Here is a 16,669-nt window from a genome sequence, read left to right on the forward strand (position 1 = left end):
AATTGGAGAAGTTTGAATGTGAAATGGATATTAGATAATATTATTGTAGCAACATTAAATTTCTTGGGTGTGACAGTGGTCTTGTGGATAAGAGAGAAGGTCTATTTTTACGAGACGCATGCTAAAGCATTTAGAGGTAACGTGCCATGATATCTATAACTTACTTCATTGTCTGCAAAAAGAAAACAAAATAAAACATTTGTGTGTTGAGGGGGGAGGGGTAAAGATTAAGCAAATGTGGCAAGATGTTAAACAATTAGTGAATATAGGCATAGGTTATATGGAAATTTAGACTCACTTACATTGCCCCACATTTCACTTATTCTCTGTTCCTTTTTTTTTTCCATTTAATAAAATTCCAAAGAGGGAAGGACCATTCCTAAGTAAGCAGAGATCAGCAACTGCTTTCCTCCCAGAGGGCATTTGCCAAGTGTGGGTAAGGACTGAGGATCAAGCCTGCCGTATGCAGAAAGACATTGTAGGGGTAAAAATAAATGAGGGAACCTTCTAACAGTTGTGTGGGCTGGCATGACTGACTGGAATCAAAAGGAACCCCAAACATATAGCTAGTTTTCTCCAACAGGCCTTTTGCTGAGTTCTGGGGCAGTGAGGGAGGCTGGGGAATAGAGTCAACTTGGTAGACTTAAATCCAACTGAATCATAATTACATTAAATATAAATGGACTAAACACTACAATGAAAAGACAAAGAAAGACAGCCCAGATGAAAAATTCAACACCCAATTATATGCTGTTTATAAAAGACAAACTTTAAATATCAGGGCACAGCAAAATTAAAAGTAAAAGGATGAGAAAAATACACTGAAAAGAAAATTCTCTGGCTATGTTAATGCCAGACAAAGTAGACTTTAAGGAAAGAAGTATTACTAGAGATAAAGAGGATGGTCCATAATGATAAGAGTTGACTCAACAGGAAGGCATAATGACCTTAAATCTGAATGAAGCTCTAATAACATAGCTCCAGTATATAAAAAGGAAAACTTGACAGAACTAAAAGTAGAGATAGATCAACAATCTTAGTTGCACAGATTTAAACTTCTGTCTCATTAATTGCTAGAACAAGTAGGGAAAAAAATCAGTGGAGATATAAAAAATTTAAATATACCATTAACTGACATGACCCAATTGACATTTGCAGAACACCTGTGGAAATCTCATGGAACATTAACCAAAATAAACCTACATTCTAGGGCATAAACTAGTCTTAATAAATCAAGGGTGGAAATCATACACAGTAAGCTCTCTGACTACAGTGGATTAAACCAGAAATCAATAGGAGAAATATACCTAGGGGAAAAAATAAGCAAAAGCTTACAGTTGATGAAAAGCATTTGGGTCCTTCATGCTTCTGCCACGGACCAGAAGAGGGGAAGCTGGTTGAATGATGCATGTGGGTCATCATTTTTCCTGCCTGCAAGTAGAGTAGAGTTCCTGAAATGGGATACATGGGTAGCGTGACAAGATATGTGCCTTCAGAGCAGCCTGCAAAGAGGAGACTCCCTAAATAACACCACCAGGTAACTTTCTGTTGTCACTGTCTGAGGGAATTGAGAGGAAGGGTGGTGAATTTCCCATCCAATGATAAGAGCCCTCTACATTCTGAAAATTTATAAATGAAGTGGAATTTACTTCAAATTCTTATGGGAGGGGAGATCTGAATGGGTATATAGATGAAACAAGATCAGCCACAAGTTGGTAATGGTAAACTAAGTGGCTAGGTACATGGGAGTTTGTTATACTATTCTGTCTGGTACATGTTTTAAATGTTTCCATAATAAAAAAGTTTTTTAAAAAGAAAAGAAAAAAATCACAAAGAATTGGTATGGATAACTGGTTTGAGCCATGGGGGTGATAAGTGTCTCTTAAAAACTGTCCTGGGCAGAAGGCAAATGAGAAGGGACAGTTCCCTTCTTCCTTTTTCCACATCCAGAAATATAATCCACAGGAGGATGATGGGAGAACAACGGAAAGATACCAGCTGGTTCTGAATGAGAATGTATGGGTTGCACTCTGGGATGAGACTGGTTTCCAGTTGATTTAGAAATTGATTCCAGGGTCAGGAGTTTTAGAGGGAGCACCATAAATAACTTGCATAGTGGAACTTTGTGTAATAATCACTCTTTTGACATTTTCTCCTTTCCAGTTTTTATTTTTAAATGTATATAAAATTTCTCAGCCGTGGGCCTAATGTTTTTTCCCTTCTTGCATCTGGTGCTCATGGTACTTAAAAGGCCAATTCTCTATTTTTAGCTTCTGTGGGTTTCAGCAATGCTTCCAGGTTCAAGGGATAAAGATTGCTCATTAATATTTGTTTAGAGGATGAGGTAATTTCACAAACCAGGCTGCGAAGATCAACAGTGTATTGAATCTGATGAAATTATGAATATCAGGTCTAGTGAGGAGAAGAAATTCAGTAGAATTATGCAAACTTATGGTGACATTGATATGATATATTTTATTAATCTCTTACAAACTGCATGAATTATTGGAGCATGTATATAGCCATGTGGGCCATGCTTTAATAAGCACAGAGTTGGAGGCATAAATCAAAATCAAAATAATGGCGATTTCTCCACTCATGTTTGTGAAACCAAGAGATGCATGCGGCTTAGTGGCTGTATTAAAACACCCTTCTATTTATTCATGCTTTTGTTCACTTGATAAATGTTTATGAAGTCTCTGTTAGTAAGCCAGCCACTTTATTTTTCAAATTAATGTCCAATTTGCAAAGATCTCGGATACCCTTCTTTGAACCCTAAAAAATTAGTAAGGGGAGTAAAATTTCACCCATGAAAAAACTGAATGCTAGGATTCAGTTTGGTGGCAAAGCCACCTCTAACATTTGCCACCTGCTTGTCCCACCCCTACCTCTGCAATGGACTCATTGGGAAGGATAAATTGTAGCCTGGCCCTTACGGAAATCATGATCTAAAAATTGCCCAAACTCTTAAATACAGTTGACAGGGTCCTTCGTGATCTGGTTCCCAGTGCCTCATCAATGATACCAAACCAGCCATCCCCACCATCAGTTAGCTTTCTGTACTTCCCTCAGGTCACAGAATATTCCATTCTCTTTCTTGCCTCCTAGACTTCACACATACTGCTCCTACTTGCAACACTTTTCCCACATCCTCCTTCCAATGGCTAACCTTTGGCTCTCAGTTAACTTGTGTATCAGCCAGGATAGGCTAAGTCATGCCGCAGTGACAAAGTCCCAGTCTCTGTAGCTTAAAACAACGGGGGGTTGTTTCTCTTTCACACAAAGTCCTTTGCAGGCCTAGCCCACCCTTTAGGTCAGCTTTCCTCCTTGGGCTGACCCAGCACTGCACCTCCATATCAGCTTGGGCCTCCACAGTCACTTTTGCAGGGGAAAGGGAGAGCTGGGTCCCCTACCAACCAGTGATTGCTCTGGCCTAGAAGTGACACATGTCACTTGCACTCACAACCCATTAGCAGAATAGTCACAAGCCCAAGGCCCTGCCTAACATGCAGTGGACAGGAGCATAAAATCTTTCTAGGTGCCAAGAGTGACAAAACCCAGAATTATCAATAAGATGCACTAACACTTATTACAAGGTACCACTTCCCATGAGAAGCCTTCCCTTGCGCTCTAAACAGATGGAACTGGTTTATTGAGGAGTCTCAATTTGTTCGTTTGGGTTTTGTTCAATTACTGCTTCCCCCTTCTCTACTCGGTAGCAGGTCCTTTAAAACATCTTGACCAGTCACTTTTGATTATCAGAACAGTTTCCATTCAGCTTAAATACTCAGTCCTCTTCACTCTCAAATTTCAGTCTCAAGGTCAATTTCAAACTCATCTGATTCCTCTACCCCCAGGTCAGGCTTGGAATAGAGAGAGGATGGTGCAGTCTCTTTGTACACATTCCCTTCCTCCCTGCTGTAGAGACTAACTTCTCCATGTGCTCATTAAGTATTTTTTGACAAGACCAGGCCAGGTAACTTTAGTGTGGGAAGGTTTTAAGAAAAAGTTTTAAAGGGATTTGAAAGATAAGATGTACCTGTTTTCAGAAAGAAAATGGAAGATATTCCAAATAAGGGAAATAATTTGAGGGGTAAGTGTGCAGATAGAAAAATACTGCACTTATGAATAGAGTTAGGTTTGTTTAAATAGAACAAAATGCTGATTACATACTGTATCAAGAAAGGACAAGTGCTTTATAGAATATATAGTTTCATATTAATTTTGTAGAATCAACTGCCTCCATTGTCTATATCTGGTGGAAATATAATAAGCTGTCAATATCAAGACATATGGTCTCAATTGTTATGGCAGGACTAACCTCGACCCACTTCCAGAATTCCTGGAACAGATAGACTTTCCAGGTAGAGATAAAGAGTATTGCAGTTCATTCCTTACAGCTATTGATGCAATCAAGGTTTGCCGAACAGTATAATTACCACTTTAAAGTTACTGTTGGTTCCCTCCAATAACTCAGTATATGCTGAGTGAATTCTGAAATCATTTAGGGCCGCACATTTGGTCATGAAATAAATTCCCTGACCATGGTTTATAACTGCCTAATTAAAAACATTATTCTTGCTGAAATTCTCTGTATACCTCTGTTTGGTGTTGCCTATCCTGGGTCCTTTTGTGAGTATTCCAGACCAGATGTAATTTACCTGGACTGGATAGGCATTTGTAAGTTATTCTTACAGAGATTTTCCCAGAGTTAGGGGAAATGTGTGTATGTGTTGAACTATGTATATTTGAAACAGAATGGTAAAGCTGATTTTCTGGATCACCTGTCTCCACAAGAAATTCTCTTCTTGGACCAGGCTATGCTGTTTGACTCCTTTGGAACTTTACATAATCAGTAGACTGCTTCATGTCTGTTGGGAGAAATGGCAAGACTTGAGTGTAGACTTAGTTAATGTCATCTGCCCTTGGAAAGTTGCCAAGTGGTGCTCCACTGGGAACAGAGTTTTCTCTTAGACGTGTCCTTGACTGGCTGTGGTTGATAGAGACCTGCAGAAATAAGTTATTTGAAGAATCTGGTTCACATCATTTCTAGTTGCGAGCTGCCATTCTCTCTCCATCATTACTTTTTGGAGTGAGAATTTGAGCTGACATTTTGTGCAGCCTTGAGTTTCCCTTGGTGTTTCCTTGAACTCTCTTTTCTTAAAATCCTAAAAAGTCATCACATATTTCCCCAAGTATTTCATACCACTGCCCCATGATTTTCCCTCTTTGGCCCACGTATATGTTCTATCATGAGGCAGTTACAGACGAGGCAAGAAAGGGTCAGCCTTTCAACGAGACAGGCTCTTAATGCTGTGAAGGAATTCTTGGCTTATGCCTCTCAAACTTCCAACATTCCTTTTATGAATGCAGACCTCCCTTGCTATCTGAATCTAATCCATTCCTGAAAGCATGTTGGATAGCAAATTTTCAGATAAAGGAAGCTTATAGTCTATTATTTTAAATGGCAAAAATAATAATAATAATAATGTATTCCCAGCCCACCCAAAATCCACAACCAATTTTCTTAAATATCACTAAAATATTCTTAAAGCCCTCTAAAACCATCCACCAAGGATTTCTACATAATGTAAAAACATTTAAAACATCAACTATCTGATTTTTTGTGTACAATACTCCATTATATAGCAGGGCTTTTCAAACTTTGGCGTACATCAGAATCATCTGGGGAGTTTGTTGAAGCATGGAATCCTGCAACCCAGAGTTTCAGATTCAGTAAGTCTGGGTTGGGACCCAAGAATTAGCATTTCTAATAAGCTCCCTGGTGATACTGACACAGCTGGTCTGGTCCAGGACAACATTGAGAGGAGGAATGTTGTGGAATAGATGAAGTTCATCTTTCTTCGAACTCAGTGAATATTACTGAAACATAAATAACTGTAGTGGAAATAAAATGTTCAAGATACTTTAAATAATGAGTGAAAATTTCACTTAGAAAAATAAAATGAAATAATATGGTAATTTTCAAATTCTGGTTATTGACCAATGGAAGAGTTGCCTGAGCAGTGTCTGGTGGCCAGAGGAAGGAGATGGAAGCTTCAGTCGCAGTTGGGGTTTGGGGTTGAGTGAAAGACTGAGTAGAACGGTAGATGCGTCACATTCTACAAGTCCAAACACAAGGAACTGGGGACAGCTATCTCTGATTGGCATGCAAGACTCTGGAAGTGGTTGTGGCTCTGACCCATCATCTGGAGCTGTAGATGAAACAGTGTGTCGGGGGAAAACTCTCAAGTGAACATCTGTTCATATTCTCTTTGCTGAAGGTTATACAGCTCCCGATAGCATAAGACAGGGCTTGTCATTGCATTTCTGGAGTGTGGTGCTTTCTTTGATATCATGATCACATTCACTTGGCTGCAGCAATGGTTTTGTGCGTGTGATCGGCTTTTTTTTTTGAAAATTCCGCACATGGATCCTCTTCTTCCCTTTCCTCCAAATGATGATGAACATGAAGCTGAATGAGTACTACTTTCTGAGAAGACATTTTCACTTAATAACTGGGAACGCTGATCATCTGGATGTCGGTGGTACACATTTAAATAAGTATCCGTATCAGGCAGCCACTGAGATAGGACTGCAACATAATCTACATTCTCTTACCTGGACTCACTTGCACCTTAAACAGGCTTTCTGGCGTTTGTTTGCTGGTATGCAATAACAGGTTTTGATTCAGACAATAAATCTGGAATTTTTACAAATCATTTTAGTGGGTAGCTGGATAGTGAGAGTTTAGATAATGAGGGACACCTGGGTGAATTAAACCTTTACTGCATGGTAGGCATAGGCCTGGGTGCTGGGTGTATCGTAATCAACACAATAAATATGGTGCTGCCCTCATGGCCTTACAGCTAGTGAGAGAGCAAGAGAGAGAGAGACAATAAACCAGCAAACAAATAAAATGTAAACCACTGCAAAGTGTGATAAAGACCAAGAGAGGAAAATAACAGGATGCTATTAGAGATAATAATGTAAGGATGGGGAAGGGGAGGGGAGCCCTTCTGAGAAGGTAACGTCTTATTTTTGCTTTTGTTTTTATGGAACATTTTGTTTTGAGGTTTCTATGGAAAGGTTTAAAGTGCAAAAAAGTACCAGGAAGAAAATAACATCCACCCACATTCCCACCGTCCAGAAATAACCTCTCAGCATTTTGGCTGTGTTACTTCCAATTAAAGCTTGTAAAAGATGTATTTTGCTGCTGCAAGGAGCAGTGGATTTAATGGAGAGATCAGGGTTGCCTGGCTCAGTAGTTACTGCGGCTGTGGGGTAAAGGGAAAGTGACAGAAAGGATTTGGTATATACCCGGGCTTGGGGATGATTGAGTAAGTGGCTGAGAGTGGGAGAAGGAAGCAAATAGGATGAGTCCCAAGTGTTTGGCATAATCAAATAGCTGATGATGATGTCATTAGGGAGACAGGAAAGGGGTGTTCTGATTTCATTCTTTTCCATGTGGCTGTCCAGCTTTCCCAACACCACTTGCTGAAGAGACTGTCTTTTCTGCATTGTATATTCTTGCCTCCTTTGTCATAGATTAATTGACCATAGGTGTGTGGGTTTCTTTCGGGGCTCTATTCTGTTCCATTGATCTAAATGTCTGTTTTTGTGCCAATATCATGCTATTTTGATTACTGTCGCTTTGTAGTGTAATCTGAAGTCTGGAAGGTTATGCCTCCAGTTTTGTTCTTTTTTCTCAGTATTACCTTGGCAGTTCTGGGTCTTTTGTGGTTCCATATAAATTTTAGGATTATTTGTTCTAGTTCTGTGAAGAATGTCATGGGTATTGTATTAGGGATTGCATTAAATCTGCAGATTGCTTTAGGTAGTCCAGCCATTTTAACAATGTTAATTCTTCCAATCCAAGAGCATGGAATATCTTTCCATTTCTTTGAATCACCTTCAGTTTTCTTTATCAATATTTTATAGTTTCCAGTTTATAGCTCTTTTCACCTCCTTGGTGAAGTTTTAGCCAAAGCTTAATAGAAGTGGTGGGAAACCCCATCTTGGGATTCTTTGGCTAAGACTGATGGTGAATTACTGTGGTAGGCAGACTGTCCCCCCAAAGATGTCCATGTCCTAATCCCTGGAACGTCTGAGTATGTTATCTTACATGGCAAAAGGAGCTTTGCAGATGTAGTTAAGACTATAGGCCTTAAAACAGAGAGATTATCCTGTATTATCTTGATGGGTCCAGTCTAATCACATGAGCCCTTAAAAGCAAAGAACCTTCTCTTAGTGGAGGCAGAAAAGATGCTGCACCATCACCGGAATGAAGATGGAGAAGGCAGTGTGGCGAGGGATGCAGATGGCCTTAAGGAGCTGAGAGAGGTTGCTAGGTGACAGCCAGCAAGGACATGGGGGCCCTCAACCCTATAACTGTAAGAAACTGGATTCTGCCAATGACCTAAATACTGGAAGCAGATTCTTCTCCAGAACCTCCGGAAGAGAACTCAGGCCAGCCAGAAATCAAAGTGAATGTCACTAAAACTGTTTAACACAAACCACAAGTTGAAAGATGAGAAACCTGGCAAGTTTTGGTGTTCAATTTACTTCTGGAACATTTAGCCTGACTGTTGACTTGCGAAATATGAGTTGTGATGGTGACAACTTAGATGGTGTTCCTTTCTACAGAGTCCTCCAACATAATAAAGGGAAATGCTGATGGGCATCAGAAGTTATTACTCCTGGCCAGCCCTGTTGTAAAAATATGACACAGAGCTATGACTATTGCAAAAAAAATGTTCAAAATGAAATGAATATTTGGAAAAAAGAGGTTTAACTATCATCAAGACAATTTTCTTCTGTAATAGATGTATGAGAACAGCAGGGACTTTTGAGCAATTTATCTTGGTCATTTCCCATGGATGTTAGGCTAAACAGTTGGGCACATCCACAGCCTTAATGCTCTTCTCAATTTCCCAGCAACAGATTTCTAACCAGGAGTCTCATTAGGAAATACCTGCATTTTAGAATCATGGTATGATCCTTTAAAAGGCTTCCATCTGGGCATATTTTATTAACTCGAATAACAGAAACTAACTGTACTTAAGCAGAAAATGCATTTATTGCAATAATTTATTAAATAGTTCACAGAATTAACAGGAAGATTTGGAGAATCAGCTCTGACAATGAGCAGTCAACAAAGGAAGCCAAGCAGTTGGATCCACCGCTAAAATTACATCACAGGAAAAGTCGATTAAAGCAGCCACTTCTGAACCACCAATGCTGCCCACCCACCCCCTGACTGTCACTTCTGGAAGCTGGCTACTGTGGCTGCAGCTGCAAAGAATTCTGAACTGTTCCCCATTATCTCCAGATCCAAAATCCCAAGTGGACGGATTTAATTTTTCTCAGCTTAGATAACACGCAAAAAATTCTAGCCACCAAGGGTCAGGAAAAGCACATAATTTGAGTTTCTTCAGTAGGAGGCAGGACTGTTCTTCCCTCCAAGACTCACACTGTGGGCCGTTCCCCAGACATAGAAAAGGGTGCAAGGTAGACAGAGCTTTCCACCCCTCCGGCTGTCCAACACCCCAGAAGACTCATCTTCTCATGTGTCTTTTTTTTTTTTTTTTAAGAGCTCCCACTTCAAATAATGCAACCTACTCTATTTCCAAAGAAAATATCCTGCTATTTCATCAGTCACTTCTTCTAGCCCTCGCCCAGGGCACCTGAGGGATATCTGTTTCTCTCATAATCCCTTCTCAACCACCATCAGACTCTCTGTGCATTAGTGAAGTAAAGGAAAAGGAAAGAAAGGGCAATCACTTCAAAATGTGTAAATAAATAGGTGGCACAGTGAGGAAGAGAATCTGGGTAGAGGCTATGGTCCTTGTTTCTGCACCTGATGATGAGGTATTTATGACTTCCATCCGCTATTACCCCTTCATGGTCCCATTATGTTCAGCCCCACCTGGGCTGGCTGCAGTGGTATGCTGGTAAGGTTTAACCAGCTCTCTGAAAAAATAGATATTCATTACAAATTTTACTAATATAGAGGATGTTTAGCACACACTTTAAAACTAATAATAAAATATACAATGCTCTTTATTGTAAATTCCATATAGCCAATTGATTGTCAATGGTTGGGGTTTTTTTGGGGGGGATGGTTGTTTGTTATTGCTGTTGTTGTTTTTACCAGCCTATGGTCATAGCTCAACCATGATTTGACAAAATCAGAGTAGAAATAAAGGCTTGGGTACTGTCTGATTCAGTCAGGAAGTTGCTTGAGTCATTAACTAATGAGTGTAGTTCTGACATGGATATTGGTTGATCATTCTGTTTGCATTAACAAGTAAGATGGAAGTAAAAAAATTGAAGATATATAATGGAACTTCATTCCTTCATCAGTGACATGAATGACTGCTTTACTGGATCAGATAAGTTTTGAAATATTGGAACAATATTTCCTCAAATTCGTGTGTGTGTGTGTGTGTGTGTGTGTGTGTGTGTGTGTGTATGTATAATCTTGACTGGAATTATAAATTTTAAATATTATCTCTAAGTGTTAAAAATATTCTTCTGGATTAAGTTATCATTAGAATTATTATTTGTACACAGTTGACCAAAACAACATAAATATAAATGTTGACAATCATAAGACACAAAAGCAAAATGTAATTGAAATTGAATTTCTTAGTTATATGGAAGTGGCTGACTTTTAAAAAATTAGCTCATGTATCCGTGGATGAATATGACTTATTGCTAGAATGAGGCAGGGTTCGGCAACAATTCAACAGTTTATTCTATTTTTTCATTGTTATAGATGTGAGTTCTGAAATCTTACTCACACAAATAAGTATATAGGAATGGAAGAGGTTTGCCATACCAATGTCACTCAACTTGTTGAACTCTTTCCAAGTATGTGCTAAGTGTTATGTGGTGATCTATCAACAAAAATTATTTTTAATAATGTACCAGCTCCCAGCTCATAGGATTTTCAACTTTTTTAAAAGCAAAAACTTAGAACTATATGACTTGAGAAATTGTCATCTACTCTTTGCATCATTTACTTTCTCCATTTCAGAAAGTATACTAAAAAGACATTACTGTGACTTAGAACAAGTAAAATTAATCGTTGTGTGATTTCTCCAACAGGAATCTCATTTAGAAAAGTTTAGCAAGTTCTTTTAACTATTTTTCACCACACTATAAAGTGCTTTTATATTGGCACATGCTTTAATTACATTTTTACAACTGCAGCTTTAGCTCATTCAAGTTAAAGTGTCTGCCATATCATCTAAGTGGGAAAGCCCATCCTCATTGTCAAACCAGACTTGTCTATGTCTTTTTCCACATGGCATCTCATGTTGACTTGGGCTTCTCCCAGTGTAGTGGTCTCAGGTAGTTGCTCTTCTTACAGGGCGGCTGCCTTCCAAGAGGCAGGAAGCAGGAAGTGCCTGGCCAGTTAAGGGTTACACGTAGAACTGGCATGGCGTCACTTCTGCCCTATTCTATTGACCAAAGTAGTCACTGGGCCCACCCAGATTCAAGGCAGTAGAGAAATAGACTCTTCCTCTTACTGGGGTATTTGCAGGGTCACATTTTCGAACACCATTGGGATGGGAGATAGCACTGCAGCTATCTTTGGAAAATAAAATCTGCCACAGTTGCTGAGAATATGTTTCATCAATACTCAGGAACTGAAGAAACAACCTGGGGGTGGGTTCAGTGTCTCAGGTATCACCATGGGGTGGACTCCTGTCCAACATCCATTTATCTTCTGACAAATCTAACTAAAGAGCCACAGTAACTCTCCAGGTCCTCAGGAATTAGTGTTATCTTACAGCCAGTGTCCAAAAATCCCCCAAAGATGTATGTGAGTCCCTTTTCCCAGCATGTATTTACTATGGTAAATGATGAAGTCTCTCGATGAGGGCTAGAAGGAAGATCCAGGAGATACTAGGGAGGTCTTTGCAGGGTTCCTTCTTGGTGCATGCAGCCTCTCCTTCGTTCAAGGAGCTCTGGTCTGGGAGCTGGGTGACTCAGATTTTAGAACTGGGTGAGAGGTCTCAACTCAGTACTTTTATTTGGGGGCACATGCCTAACCTCTGTTAAGTGGATATGGAGTTTTGTTGTTGTCATCAAAGTCAAATAGGGCCTTGGTAGACCACCCGTGATCTTCAGACCTGGCAATCCCATGGTCATTCCATTACTGCCAAAGATGCCTGTGGCTCGGACCCTTCTGATTCCCACTCTAGTAACCATGATCATCTTGCTTCTGATGGTTAAGTAGTGCCCCTTGGCCTCTTGATAGTAGGACACATTGATATTGGGAAGCCCATTTCCACATATCATCTCCTGTCAGTAATTCTGGCCTACTGAGAAGAGCACTCCCCTCACCAGTTGATTTCTCAAGGCCATGGGAAGGGACTGTCTTCTGGGTAGTTCTCAAGTGACATTAGTGGAAACACACCAAAGAATGAACTCAAGCTTTACTATGTCCATAAGTCTTTAGAATCCCTGCAAATCCTTGCATCTCAACCTCATTTAAGGTGAGCCCCAATTGAATCAGGTTTTAGTCCACCAACTAAGTAAACTATTAGAACTACCTTCAGCTTCTATTTTTTTTCTTTTTAAGAAATTTTTCTTTTTTAAATTTATTTATTTATTTTTGGCTGCATTGGGTCTTCGTTGCTGCGCGCGGGCTTTCTCTAGTTGTGGCGAGCAGGGGCTACTCTTCGTTGCGGTGTGCGGGCTTCTCATTGCAGTGGCTTCTCTTGTTGCGGAGCACGGGCTCTAGGCGTGCGGGCTTCAGTAGTTGTGGCACGCGGGCTCAGTAGTCGTGGCACGTGGGCTCAGCAGTTGTGGCTTGCGGGCTCTAGAGTGCAGGCTCAGTAGTTGTGGCGCACGGGCTCAGTTGCTCCGCGGCATGTGGGATCTTCCCGGACCAGGGCTCGAACCCGTGTCCCCTGCATTGGCAGGCAGATTCTTAACCACTGCACCACCAGGGAAGTCCTACTTTCAGCTTCTTTAGCTAGACTACAGGATCCAGAATCTCTGATAACTGGGCCCATATTGATGAATTCAGCCTAATATAAAGTATGTCTTTCCGTTTTTGGTCTAGCGCCCTCATTTCTAGATATATTCCCCAAATTTTTGTGAACAACCTACAATTATTTTGGTGTATAAGCCTTCTTCTGGGGTACTTGATCATTGGCTACCAGAACATGCTGATCTGACTCTAGGGATCAAAGGAGTAGAGAGTGAGAATTGGTTTTCTATTGAGTTGCTTTCTTTAGAAAGTTAGGAGACAGAAACCACATAGTAATTTGGGGGGAAATTTGAAGGATTACTAACTAGTAACAGGAGATTAGGTGCTAAATAGTATGGAGATCTTTAAAGAATACAGGAATGGTGGATATAGGGAGCAGCCACTACCGCTAAGCTAAGACAGAACACCCAGGGAAGGAACAAATCTGGAAGAGGCTCCATCCACCAAGCCTGCAATTCAGACCTTGGTGGAGGGAGCATGACTGTAGTCCTGGATTGCAGAGAAGTTCCCTGAGATCTGCAGGTCAGATGGGGCAAGCAGGAAACAACTGCTGGAACGTCAGTGAAACTCGCTAGGAAGCCAACTGTTGAGATACTGGTGGAACCTTCTGGAAAGCACCAGCAGGGGTGCACTGAAACTTGCTGGATAGTGAGCCCCACTGGGTGTCTTGTACTTCAGCCACTGGATGCTGAAGAAACAAGGCAAACACACCAGGATCAGGAAGAGAAGCCCCTTCCTCCTGCAGTGCACTTGCAGTACCCCTCTACTGTCAACCCTTAGGATCATACTAGCTAGCAAAGGAGAAGTGTTTACAGGGTCCAGCTCTAGAAGACAATGAATGGACAAATGGGTAATTGGCACCAGAATGACCTTGTCAAACAAATCCCTGAACTAACTGGACCTACAGCCAGTGATCCTACCATCTTTTCATATTTCCCTTTTAGGTCCCCATTGTCCTTTCTATCCAGCTTAATTTCTTTGGTCAATCACTCCATTGACCTACCCTGGTTAAATCCACCTCTCTGCCTAGTCCATTTCTGTACTCACACAGCTTAATGTGGCTGGATTGTTGCAGTCTGGGTCCTAAAGGAAGTAAGCTGTAAATACAAGAGGTGATGGTCAGAGAATGGATCTTTGAATCTGAGACTATGGAGGAGTTGCAGTTTTTGGTGACTATTTTAAGGTCTGTGTATGAACATGAGAATGAGTGGCTGAGGTAGTGTGGACAACGAGAGAGGTCAAGGAACTGAGAAACTAGGATATAGAAAGGAATATACCAATACACATACATCATATACCTGAATCCTCAAGAAAGACAACAGTACTGGAGAGAGCAATAGAGTCAGGAGATAAAACCTTCAATAAATGTAGGAGAGTGGCCACCTGCAACAAGGAGGGCTGGTGGGAATGTAGTCTGATGTGAGACTCCAATTTGGAGGGAAGAGGGAGGAAGAATGGTCTGGTACTGGCCATGAGGAGCAAAGAAGACATCTAGGCATCTCCATGCCCTGTGCTGTATGAAAGATGGGGATGAAAAAGAAAAACAGCCACCATTTGAAAGGGTTGCAGAGGAAGCAATGTACTCATGCAAAAGCCCTGAGGCTTTCTAACAGTTTCTGTTAGAACATGCCCTGTGCTCCATTGGGGAACCCTGTGCTAAGGGGTCATTCAGAAAAGAAACTGAAGCCAAGGGGGTTCTGCTGATGACCAACTAGGGGTTACAGAGGGCACCTCGAAGGAGCTGGGAAGGGGTGGGAGGTGGGATCTGAATAGGGGATATGCAGAGCCATGAGGGATTGAAGCACAGAAGATGAGGGTGATGTGGCAGTCTGGGCTTCCTGTGATGAATGAAGGACACAATGAGATTCGTCCCGATGGTCCTAAGGCAGATAATGGTAAAGGGGTGTGAGTAAGGGGAGGGCGAGAGAGATGGGGGCCTAGAGCTGCTTGCCTCATCTCTCCTGCCAGGAGAGAAATGATTCTTCTCATGAGGGAGGGTTTCACTCTTGATGCTGCCAATGGAGATGTGGCAGTCCAAGGAGGAGCACGTCTTCAAAGAGGACATTATTCCAGGTGACCCTAGATGAGTAGTTTGCTCGTTTGACAGTGGCTGCCACAGTCCCACCCCTTAACACTGCCTTCAGACTCAACTAGGACAAATAACTCCCTTCAGATAACCTCCATTTCCCTAAGGCTATTTGTTGAAACTCATGCCCAGATACCAACTTATGTGTGAGTCAAGGTTTATGATTGTAAGCAGTAGATACTGACCCATCACTGGAAGGATATTGGATAATTCACATATTCAGTGGCAGTGCTGGAGAAACAGGCTTGGAAAAACAGTAAGAGAAAGAGGTGAGCATGACAGAAAAACATGCCATAGAAAAGTTTGGTTAGGACATCAGTGTACCACTGCCCCGTCCTGAGCCTTGCCTCAGACACTGCTGCTATTAGACTGGGCAGGCCACTACCATCAATCTAGAATGATTTCTAAATAAATTCTAAACTGTTCACTGTTCCTTTTTCCATACTCAAATGGCCTGCCTTCACGCAGCCCACACTCTAGCTCCCTGTGGAGGCAAGTATTTATCCTTTCTGTGTGGGAGGCAGGGAGAGATTCAGAATGACTGCATCTCTAAACGAAGAACTGGATACGGTTGTTGGTCAAAAAGGGAAATCTATTTCTAGTAAATAACTTGCAGGATCCCATATTCATTTCCATGGAACTTCAGCTCTGAGTAACAAAACCCCCGAAGGACAAGAAAGTGGTTTTGTTTTCTTCCTTCAGAAATGTAAGCAGCCCAAGTCTACTGTTTTGGCTCTATGGACCTAGGCTCCTAACAACATGCAGCTTCTACCTCATGGTCCAAGATGGCCACTCCTGCTCCAATAATTACATCTGCATTGCAGCTAGAAGGAGAGAGGAAAAGAGGAGGAAAGAAGTAGCTGACCTCTCCCTTCAGGGACATTTACCACGAATTATAAACACTGTTTTGCTTAATGACCCTTAGCCGGAATTTAGTCGCAGGGCCACCGTGAGCTGCAAGAGGAGTAGTTGTGCAGCCAGTTGAAATTCAGAGGTTTCATTACCGAGGAAGAGGAAGGAAAGTGAATATCAGTGGACATCTACCTCTCTCTGCCACTTTCAAGACATTTTTACATTTAGAGGTGAAACTACCTTCTCCCTTTTCTGTGCTCCCATCACCCCCAAATCACCGTGGCAGGGAAGCCATTCAATGGAAGAGACTTGCTTGCCACCCTTCAATCTCAGGGCATCTCAGGATATCATATAATGATATACTCAACCACATTTCCATTGCTGGTGCTTTCATTTCCTATTCCTTCTTGATGCTGTTACCTCATTTGCCATTTTCACTGCAGAGCCTAGCAGGCTACCAAATCATTGATATCGATTACACATTATATTCAAGTTCTCTTTCTCTTTTGCTCTTTTTATCAATTTATTCAAGGGTGCTTTCTTATTGAACTGATACTTAAGCCCCAAGTCGTGTACAGTTTTGCAATGACTTACATAAACAAGACTGACAGTCTCCAGTGCTTTGGGGTCATGGGGTTTAACCATGAGGATATTTTATTGGAGCTTTCAAAAAATCCTAATAGATGAAAACATGCTGCTTTTACAGAAAAGGGAAATCTGGG

At 41.2% G+C, this 16,669-nt stretch overlaps 1 long non-coding RNA gene across 1 annotated transcript in view; it reads right to left on the minus strand.

Annotated features, from left to right (window-relative positions):
* LOC309619973 overlaps nucleotides 1-10,457 on the minus strand; it is a 116,813-nt gene extending 106,356 nt beyond the window's left edge. The window contains exon 1 of the long non-coding RNA XR_014239323.1: nucleotides 1,336-10,457. This is a non-coding gene — a long non-coding RNA (uncharacterized lncRNA). The remainder of the gene's footprint in view (nucleotides 1-1,335) is intronic.
* Nucleotides 10,458-16,669: the final 6,212 nt, after the last annotated feature.

Source organism: Balaenoptera borealis (genome assembly GCF_965194805.1).
Source record: "Balaenoptera borealis genome assembly, chromosome: X".
NCBI classification, from domain to species: domain Eukaryota; kingdom Metazoa; phylum Chordata; class Mammalia; order Artiodactyla; family Balaenopteridae; genus Balaenoptera; species Balaenoptera borealis.